The sequence below is a fragment of the Amblyomma mixtum genome, chromosome 9 (assembly GCF_055824585.1).
Source record: "Amblyomma mixtum isolate Tamu chromosome 9, ASM5582458v1, whole genome shotgun sequence".
Lineage (NCBI taxonomy): Eukaryota > Metazoa > Arthropoda > Arachnida > Ixodida > Ixodidae > Amblyomma > Amblyomma mixtum.
The window spans coordinates 57,068,571-57,076,074 of NC_143020.1; the positions used below are offsets into that span (position 1 = coordinate 57,068,571).

Here is a 7,504-nt window from a genome sequence, read left to right on the forward strand (position 1 = left end):
CTCATACTTTGTAACAGCACTTCCGCGTTCTCGCTTCCCCTTGACGCCGAACTAATTCGGAGGAGGCTACGAATGCGAGCAAATCTGTGATAACCTCTTTTATTAATGCTAAAACATTTGTTTTTTTTTGTTAACGTTGCCCACAGTGACGCCTCCATTATCTCCATCTTTAAAAGCTTTGTAGCCGCTTCTTTTTTTTAAATGAGATCAGTATAACAAAGGGCTTTGGCTTTGCCGATGTGCATTTAGTACTCGGGCTGTTTCCGAGCCTGAGCCGGGCAAGTCTACCTCGCGGGCCGGGCCGGGTTTGGGCCTATATCGAAAAAATCGGGCCGGGATGGGGCGGGTAACGAAAAAGGTTCACGGGCTGGGGCGGGTAACGAAAACGGTTCACGGGCTCGGGACGCCTGAATAATTAAGGCCCGTGCAGTGCTCTAATAGCGACTATACGAATGTGGAAGATTATCGGACAGATGTGTTAAAAGCCAGGTAGGTTTTGCTTCTCAATAAATGACTGATGCCGATGAAACATTTACGTATACTTTATTGTCCCATTGCTGGCAGGCGAAGGATATTTGCGATGTAGGTTTTCTCCTTACTAAGTAACTATTCCAAAGAAAATTTTGATGCGGGAGTCTATATCGTTACAGTTCATGCACGCGGGAGAACAGGGTAGGTACAGATAGGTGCACACGTAGCGTGGCCTTCATACCGTATTTCGAGCACTCCCTCAAGCGTCTTACCTGGTCCGCGATACACTGCAGCAGACCAAAACCAAAAGCCACTAGAAGATCGGATGAACTACGGGCATTTAGAATGCATTTACTTGCAGGTGACAGAAGCCAACAGCCACAGAAACCAAGGGGCACAGGGGATATTTTTTTTAAATTTATTTATTGAATTTGTGGTGTTGATCAATTTAGAATATTACTGAATATGTTATCGCTTATTGAAATTGATTAGAAAAGGAGAAGAAAAAACAACCACATGCCGCCGGTGGGATCCGAACCCACTACCTCCGAATTACGCGTCCGGTGCTCTACCTCTGAGCTACGGCGACGGCTGTCAAATCTTCTGCTTTCGGGGGTATTTATGTTTACAAGTAACCTAACCTTGAGAGTGTTCATCAGCGCCACCCACGTTCATAAGCGGCGGACGTGAAACGTCCTGAGTTACCGCAGGTGTGACGTAGAACGTCATAGAACGAAGAGGGTGGAAGCTGCGTGAGAACCCTCTTATGCTTCCTATGGCGTCAAGGCTGCCAGAACCGAGGCCCTCGCTAAGCAATTAAGCAAACAAGGGAAGGGGAATGAGGGGCTCGTCAAACCTGTGCATCCGTTGTAGTACGTCCAGCGTTCCGGCGGGGACGGTCGTTCTGTTTGCATGCTCCTCTTCACCAAAACAGATCGCAAATTCCTTCTACGGCGTCGTGATTCACGGTCACATTCAATGCACGCCCCACCCTCGATATCAAACTTGGCACGCCGCATAAAGCCCGGCGCACCCGGACGCGGTGCGCGTGCCGCTCTACCAAAACAATCCATCTATGCGTGCTCATTTTTGCCTTTAGACGATTCAGTGAAGCATGCAAATGTTTCTCATAAGTCACCGATGTATTTATGCAGCGGAGCGCACGGTTAATGCGGAGACATAGAGAATAACTCGGCAAATACGGGAATTCAGCGCAACCAATTGAAAAGGGGCGTTAGTTCCTTCGGAGCGGGCTAGAGGTCGCCACCGCAGTCACATGAAATCACAAAGAAACCAAAAGTCGTTCGGCCGGCGCGCGGAAGAGGAAGAGACAAGAGGGAGGGTGTCTTCGCTACTTTAGTTTCTTTAGGGAATTTAATGCTGCCTGGTACCTGGCACCATCTGGCGCCGTCAAAGCGACTTGCGGAAGCGCATTGGCTGCGTGCGGGCTCCCACTACACGCCATGCTAAAGCTGTCTAATATTTAGCACTCAGTCGGCTGAACCCGACTTTCAGTAGAGCAGTAGCTCCATGGTTGTTCAATATGCCAAATTTGAAGGCTCGTCGATCGGACTCCTTGCCAATGCAAAGCATAAAACCTGAACACAAGCCTGAAAAATGCAGTCTCTAAAGCGTTCGCACTTGAGAACTGCCTTTTTAGGGCAAATTTAACTTGAAAGCATTAAGGGCCCTATTCAGCGGAGAACCGGCCATCGGCAACTTCGTGTCGAGAAAATCGGGATTGGTCGATAGGGTCTTGACGTCAAAAGCAAGCACAACCTCATGCGGGTAATTCAGACCACAGACAACAATGACGCAGTGAAACAGTGATTACGTTGCTAACATTTCCTCATGGATGTACTGTGTGGTGATGCAATCCCACCACCATTACGTAGTGCCTGGAAGAACGAAAAGCAATTGCGCTGAAAATAAAAAAATGATCGAGATGCGAGTCTGTGACTCGAACTGCTACTCCTCAACCACTGGGACCGGTGAGGAAGGTGTGTTCGACTTGGCTGAAAGGACGCCTTGTGTGTTGAAAAAAAAAATAAGATGACATAGACGACAAAATAATGCAATAAAGAAGTTTTCAGATCTTTGGAGTGATCTGGAAAGAGGGCCTCAGGCTGCTGAAGAGATTAATGGTACTGCGTCGTGCCCTTACGGTAACTCTTTAGGATGAAAATTAGGGGCGATCAATTTGAGCGTTGCAGAGGAAATGGGGTAAAATTCCACTTATGATTCCTTCTCTTCCAGTCAAGCTTCTGATTGTGAGCACATCTTTTATTAATTTTTTTGCGCCTGTCTTGAGTCATTTTTATATAACTTGAGTCATTTTCAGTTCGGCATCTTCCTCCTGCCGTATACAAGCGTGGAGGAGACGTTTTTGTTTATATTTTAATTTGAATAATCGAAGTCATATACCGGGGCTGACAAGGCCGTCCCATCTTGATGTTTCATGATTCTTCTCGCTTGCACTTTTAGTAATTTCAATAACTAACATTTACCGCTTTGAATGCAGGTCCACTGCTGGAATGAAGAGAACGGTTGCACTGCTGTAATGGCTGCTTCAGACATCGCCCAACACTTCCAGCACGACTGTGGACACCACTCTGTTCACTGCCCAAAGTGTTCGGCGTCTGTTCTTTGCCGCAAGGTGTGCGAGCACCTCAGATCTGGCTGTTCAGGTCACACAATTCGTCCTCCTTCAGAACACGGTGGGCAGACTGGGCAACATGACGAATCACTTTTGACAGCTCTGAGAAGAGCCCTAGATCAGCACACAGCCGAAATGAGGGCACTTCTGGAGCAGTTGCTTAGCGATGGCAATGCACGAGCCGACCAACTGAACAAGACCTCGCAAGATGTAAACGCTGTCAGTAAAGCTATAAAGCAGGAACCCTCTCAGGGAGCCCGAGAAGGCCACGGCACTTTAAACGGAAGCGTTCTCCAAATAACCGCTTCTGAGCAAATAGAAGGTTCCTTGATCGCTAGAAGTGAGGTAGCCGACACTCTCTCAAGCAGAATAAGATCATTAGAAGAAGAAATAAAAGGTGAATTTGAAAAAGCGACGGCACAGAGGCACGACTGCTATTCACGGCTTGCTGCAGCCATCAATGAAGCTAAGGATAGCGAAACATGCGAACAGAAGGGCATTGGGCCTATTGAACAGACTCATTCGTCAGACTGAAAACTGAGCATCACAGTGCAATTTTTTAATCAGAAACATTTAACTGCTCCACAATACAGCTGTGGCGCTAGGATCCGCCGCTTACGACACCAACCAAGTGTACCTGTGTGGCTACCGCGTGTCTCCTGCGGTTGTGTTCAAGAAAAACGACCAGGCTCTGTGGCTTTTTTGGGGGTTGCAGCTACACAAGTGCAGCATGGACGACGTAGTTAAATGGCCATTCCAACACAGATTTAGGCTTAGTGTGGTGCACCCGAAGGAACGGACAAAACGGCAGCTCGAATTTAAACCCTCTCCTTTATGCACATATATGCGAAGGCCCACAGGATCATCGAACGAGCCTTGTTATCATACTGAAGGGTCGTTTAATCTGTTCTACCTTGCACCTGACGGCTATGTGCATCAAGACGAGCTTCGGATGACACTGGAGTTGATTTTGTGAGCCGTACTTGCATGTTGGAGTGAGGAGGACATTGTGCAAATGCCCGAAGGCCAGTGGTGTTTGTGGAAGAAATTTCACCTCAGGAAATTTTAAGTTGATCATTGTTTGTATCAACTGACCTCTGCGCATAACTTTTCAGCAGATTTACTGTGAAATAAAATTGTTTTAATGTGTCTCTTGCACTCAGATCTCATCAAGAGCTGTAGGTTTATTAGAACTTGTGTACACAGACATAATGAAGGAAACATTGTGACCGAAAAGTTATGTGCCCTGACGAGATCTCTTGAAATATTTTTGCTTGCTTCCCATGTGGTTTGAATGGTTAGATTTCTGGACCACTAAATATTTAGATTCAGGGAGAAGAAAGAGCTACAGCTATCTGCGGCACTGGGCATAGTAAACCCGTGCTTTGCCTCGTCTTTCTTGCTTATTCTGGTTAGCTTCTTTTACATTAGCTTTCAATAAAGCACTCCTATGTAAAACAAAAAGCTCGATACAAATCCGGAAGTAGCACTGATAACGTCCCTAAACATGATTCTCAAGACGTCCCCAAGTATGCGCAACGGACGGACAAATGGACCTCAGTTGGAGTGCTTCAAGACCAGTTTATACAGCCTCAAGATGTCTTAACATACCGACTTGAACATCCTGAGGTCATACGCAGGATTTCCTTGCGTTGTCTGGCCAAATGGCCTACTTCTACAATTCCAGCTCCTCAAAAGTCGCGAATGTGGCGTTAAACTACCAAAAGCTTCGCAGAGACGAGCGAACTGCTTGTGCTGCTACGCGCACGACATTTAAACACGGCTTCGATTGTTCGATTGCAGCGCAAATACGCAGAATATTACTCCTGCCTATTTCCATGCAAACATGACGCATATGTGGGATTTTCTGCCATGTGCCAAAGCCCGCTCCACGAAAGGTGAGACTTTCCTTGCTGTGAGCCGTTTTCTCATTAAAGTTGTGAGTGCGCTCCACTGGGCCATCGTCTCCATTTTTCGGCTCACGCTAACCTCGAACCCGCAGTGGTTTAAACTCCATATACGCGAACTTTCGCGAGAACACAAAGCTGCGGGCTCGGCTCTTGCTTAGAGTCACCGTGTCTTCCATTAATAGCCTTGGCCCGGAACCAGATCGTTCATGCTTCCAGTTGCTCTCTCGTGCATTGCGGTGGAGCACATCTTAATGACCAGGCTTGCCGGCCTGGTCGTCGTAGCTGTACCAGCATATAGGCCTGAAATAGGTTCGACATGTATTTTGCTGCGGTATTGAGGTAGAATAAAATAAAATTAATAACGAAATTTCTATTTGCTTTTTGCGAGCGTTGAATAACGAGCATAGCATTTCTTATGGGTTACACACGGAAGGGTGTCGGTGAGACACGTTCTGTGATGGCTGCTAAGAAAGTAACTGCTGCAAGTACGTTACGAGATGTAGTATAGTGTCACCTTTCGGTCGTCTCCAACCTTCAACTCCTAGCACCGTCCAACTCATGCTACCTGCAGGAGTTAGGAGCTATTGATCACGCTACTAGCCAAAAGTATGTAACAGTTTAGCTGTTTGCTCTGCAAACGATGTAAACAAACGAAACACGTGTAGGTTCCATCACGGCGTAGAAAGCCAATTTGAAATGCTTCTTTATGCGAGTCAAAACAATTCCATTGCATTTGTACCACCATTTTCGATCTCCATCAATGCCTTTCAAGTTCTTCAGGGTAAACTACATCTGCAGGAACAGCCACTCGCCATTTTCACCAGTTGCGTTCACTCTGAGTCTTCCAGATACTGAAGGGCACTGTGGTAACATCTCTCCCTAATAACCAGTGTAGGAAGTGGCCCCGTGAATTCATTTGTCTATGAAGCGCAACGCAGCGGAGGGCTGTGGATTAATTTTAACCACCTCAGGTTTTTTAATCACCAATGCTGCGTGATGTCAGTGCGCATCAAAGACCTCGTTCATCGAAATTAACCTACACTCATCCACTACGATGCTTGTCACAGCCTACGTGTAATTTCTTGGCATTAAATCCCAAACATATAATACAGCATAAATTATCCTGGCATTTACAAGCAATCAATGTTGCTTTCAGATGGGTTGGCTTACTGTACTGCTATCCCCTGCTCGCTTATTTTGGCAAAGATTGCGAATATCAGACAGATTTCTTTTTTAATGACATTTCAGTGCGCTCAGAAAAAGCCTAAGTTGCAATTCTTTTTGGCCTAGGGTTCAAGAAAGGGCTGAGGAATATGCAGTTCCTCGAAGTGTAATGAGAAATAAATTGTGCTATTTATGTAAGGCTAACCGCATAAAGTATGATAGGTGTAACGTTAAGAGATCAGAAGCGGCGGAGTTGGTGAGAGAACAAACGCGGGTTAATGACATCTTAGTTGAAATCAAGAGGAAGAAGTGGGCTCGGGCAGGGCATGTAACGCGAAGGCAGGATAACCGCTGGTCCTAAAGGGTAACGGAGTGGATTCCAGGAGCAGGCAAGCGAAGCAGCTAGGGAACGGCAGAAAGCTAGGTGGGCGGATGAGATTAAGAAATTTGCGGGAATACGGTGGCCGCAACTGGCGAAGGACAGGGTTAATTGGAGAGACATGGGAGAGGCATTTATTTGCTCAACAGTGGTCGTAGTCAGGCTGATGATGATGATGAACCACGTTATAGCATGGGATGGGCTTCTGCATGGTCAGCTCATCACCTTCTGTGCGCACGGTTTCCAGCCCTAGCAAAATTGCTGCATATGCCATTCTCGGTATCTACAAACCTTGGGTTTATTGGCGAAGGTCATAACATTACATCAGCCGTTGCTCTAAGAAACACGCTTTTAGGGCCCCCTACGTTAATGCAAGCAGTCCTGGGGGTCTCACGCGCACACGTAAGTTACACAAAGGAAGTGTTCCAAAAGTCACACAAAGTATGCGGCCAACTGCGCCATCTTATGCTTGGGCTTGCCCCTGCGTCGACCACGGCCTCGGCCCACGCAATATGCTGTCATTGCCTCCCGATTACTGCTCGGGGTGGCAGTTGTTCACTCTCCCCTCAGCAGTGTTTCATCCTTTCGCCTTACGTGAGCGGCCAGGGCGCCCACGCGGTGGTCTCCAGGAACGGGAGCACAAGCAGGTGTGCCGTTCCCGGGTGGCTCGCGCGTTTCGCCATGTGGCGTTCGCACCCTCGCCGCTGGCTGGCGGAGGAAATGGGGTACGCGGTTATCCCACAACATGACGGCGTCACGGAACTGCAGTGACGTCTTATTTCTCGCTCCCGTCACCACGCAATCTTTGTTGAAGAAACACGTACCTGCAAAACAAAAATGAAACAAGGACGAAGACCTTAACAAAGACCCGGGAATCCCGTCTCTCTTTCCTATTATGGTAAAAATTTCGGCGCTCAACGAACT

At 47.3% G+C, this 7,504-nt stretch overlaps 1 pseudogene; it reads left to right on the top strand.

Annotated features, from left to right (window-relative positions):
- The first annotated feature begins 3,004 nt into the window (after positions 1-3,004).
- LOC149329154 (uncharacterized) lies at positions 3,005-4,103 on the top strand (annotated as a pseudogene).
- The last annotated feature ends 3,401 nt before the right edge of the window (positions 4,104-7,504 follow it).